Consider the following 3267-nt stretch of genomic DNA (forward strand, 5'->3'; position numbering starts at 1 on the left):
TTTTTAAAAGAGTTTACATGTTCTAAAGTGGATTGTTTTAAATTCAAAGACTTAAAATGATTAACTTCAGGAAACATAAGAAGTGAAGTGAGGGCTTGGGAGACCACAGCATAATGGTTGTTCAAAAAAAAAAAATGTGTCGGGGGGGGCAGTGGTAGCACAGAAAGTCAAACACACATGGCATGAAGTACAAGAACCAGAGTAAGAATCCCAGTTTGAGCCCCAGCTCCCCACCTGCAGGGGGGTCGCTTCACAGGCAATGAATCAGGTCTGCAGCACTGAACCCCAATGATAATCCTGGAGACAAAAGAAAATTGCTACAAAGCTGCACAAGACATTAGCTACTTGCTCACCTCTCTTCTCTCCCACCGCACATTCAGAACCACTTTCCCTTCGTCCAAAGATCTCAACTTTCTATCACCTGGCCTTTGCACGTGCCATTCCCTTGTACCTGAAATACTCTGCTCTCTTCACTCTTTCTCCCTCTAGGTCGGCTGAATCTACTAGTTAGTTCTCTAGGTCTCTGCTTATTAGACTTCCTCCACTGAATGCTCCCGTTACTCCCACCAGAACTGAACTGGTGAGTCTCTTCTGCTTTTTCAGCACCTGTGACTGCCCCTGAGATCCTGACTGAGGCCCGGGTGTAGCTGACTCGTCCACCTCCCCATCAGGTGTCATGCCTGCTATTACAGCCCAGCACATAACGTAGCATCACAGATTTCTTCATGACCTGGAATACTGAGGGAGACGAGACTTACCACAGGGCACTAACAGAATGCCTACCTACTTTAGGGGCAGAGTCCTCGAGAGAAGACAACTACTTCTCTCTTGGAGCTTCCTTCCAGGGACCTGCCAGAAATGCCTTTCCGTCAGTGTCATTCCTAGGGAACCTGGCTTTTCCTTTTATGTAGGCACAGATCATGTCTCTGAATCTATAACCACTATGAGAAGAAATGAGTGTTGGGAACAAAGCCTTTTGTGGTTTTGTCCCGGGTCACTCCCCAACCTCACTGTCAGAAATGAAAGCCAACATACTCATCCTTAGTTTCTGTAAAATGGGGAGAATTCTTTATGTCCCTGCAGAAGTGAGGGCCAGAGATGATCCCTGGGGGAGTGCCCAATATACAGGACCGAAATTTATTTAAAATTTTTGTGTATTTATTAATGAGAAAGGGGCAGAGGCAGGAGAGAGAACAGAGCATCATTCTGGCACATGTGATGCTGGAGATTGACCTCAGGACCTCATGCTTTTAAATCCAATGCTCCAGCCACTGTACCACCTCCCAGGTTCCCCTCATCTGTGACCATCATCTGTCCATCTAATAATCAGCCTATGGGGTCGGCAGCTGTGTCCTCTAGTAAAGTACACACCTTACCATGTGTGAGGACTTGGGTTTGAGCCCCAGGCAACCAGATGGGACTGCCTGAAGGTGGAGGTTTGAGCAGGGCAAGAGTGTTGCAAGTGTCTCTCCTCTCCATCTCTCTCCCTCTGTATCCCTCTCTGCCTCTCACCCTGTATCAAGAAGAAAAAGAAATAGCTACTGAGAGAGATGAAGCCCCAGCAATAACCCTGCTGGCAAAAAAATAAATAAATAAATAGGTGGAGGACAGATAGCATAATGGCTATGCAAACAGACTCTCATGCTTGAGACTCCAAAGTCCCAGGTTCAATCCCCCACACCACCACAAACTATAACAGTGTTCTGGTAAAAATAAATAAATAACAGCTTGCAATGAGCCATGGACTGTCCTAGGCACCAGAGATACAGCAGTCATCAGAAGCAAGCCCCCACCCCCTTTTTATAATTACATATTGTAATATATATATATTAAAATTTTCCATTTTATTGGATAGGACAGAGAGAAATTGAGAGAGAAGGGGGAGAGAAAGATAGATATTTCAATTTTTATTAACTTTATTAGATAGAGACAGGCAGAAATTAAGATGAAAAGGGGGATAGGAAGAGAGACAGAAATACCTGTAGCACTGCTTTACCACTTGTGAAGTTTTCCCCCTTCAGGTGGGGGCTGGGGGCTTGAACCTGGGTCCTTGCATATTAAAACATCTACACTCAGCCAGGCGCACCACCACCCAGCCCCCTATTTATTTCATATGAGAGAAGAAGAGAAAAGCTAGAGTCTGGAACATGGAGAGTTAGGGATCAAACTGAGAGCCTCTGGCATGCATGCCCTATACTCCACCAACTGAGCCATTTCCTCAGCATACAAGTGCCCTGTTTTTATGAAGCCCATGAGCTAGCTAGCTGATGGCAAGACAGGCAATTAAACATGGTACACGTATCACATCTGTGCACAGTGTGGTGCCCTGTGTGTGGAGGAGAAAAGTCAGTCAGGTCCCACAGTCCTGTCAGACTCTGTGAGGGGAACTGAAACCAATAGGCTTTATTTTCCAAACAAGGAGCTGGGGACTTGGGGGATTGCCTTGAAAGGGGGTTATTTTTAGGGTGGCTGGAAAGCAAAGAATCTGGACACACAGGAACCCACCAAAGACAAAGAGTCAGCCATGTATGTGCCTGACAGACTTGGAGCTGCTCAGAGAGGTGGGTGACCAGGCCCAGTGTCATGTCCCTCCATCACCTTGTAGCGGGTGAACTCCCCCACCAGGAACCCGGGGTGAATTAACTTTGTTTTACTACCCTTGCTTTGCAGAAGCCAGCTCAGACCCAGCGGACACGGCAAGTCCTGAGGGATCATAAATCTTCAGACATGAATCAGGACTTCTGAGAAAAGATCTTGACAAGAGACTCAGAGACTGCCCACACAGGTCATGGGAACAGAGCACAAGGGGAAGCTCTATCTCTGGCCAGCCGTTTGCCAAGTCCCTGCTCTGTGCAGTGCCCAAGCCCTTTGAAGGTAATTATCTCCCGGATGCAAGTTACTGATATTAATAAACAACCCCCTCAGTGGTTTGGAAAACTGAATACACGGTCCAAAGGAACCGTCTGGATCCCAGCAGGCAGATGGGGGGTGCCCACCACCAGCAGACTGGGAGACCCAGGCTGTGTGTGAGCATTGGGAATTGTTAATGTGCCGGCAGTTCCTGTGAAGGCATGCTAAGCCTGTGGAGGAGTACACGAAGTTGGGGTGGAGAGAAGGCAGGAAATGGCTGTTTGGAAATTGGCTGCCCCTTTGAACCAGACAAGTCCAGAGAGGTCAGAAGGAAGCTCGCCTGGTAGGGTTTGTGCCCTGTCATGTGCATGGTTTGGGCTTAAGCACTGGTACCACACAGCACTAGGGGAAGCTCTG

General features: G+C 47.5%; 1 long non-coding RNA gene across 1 annotated transcript; it reads left to right on the plus strand.

The window, feature by feature from the left end:
- The first annotated feature begins 2422 nt into the window (after positions 1-2422).
- Positions 2423-2942, plus strand: LOC132539374 (uncharacterized). Its single transcript, XR_009550615.1, has 2 exons — positions 2423-2561; positions 2671-2942. It is a non-coding gene; the product is annotated as an uncharacterized LOC132539374 (long non-coding RNA).
- The last annotated feature ends 325 nt before the right edge of the window (positions 2943-3267 follow it).

This window comes from Erinaceus europaeus, chromosome 7 (assembly GCF_950295315.1).
Source record: "Erinaceus europaeus chromosome 7, mEriEur2.1, whole genome shotgun sequence".
In the NCBI taxonomy this organism is placed as follows: Eukaryota; Metazoa; Chordata; class Mammalia; order Eulipotyphla; family Erinaceidae; genus Erinaceus; species Erinaceus europaeus.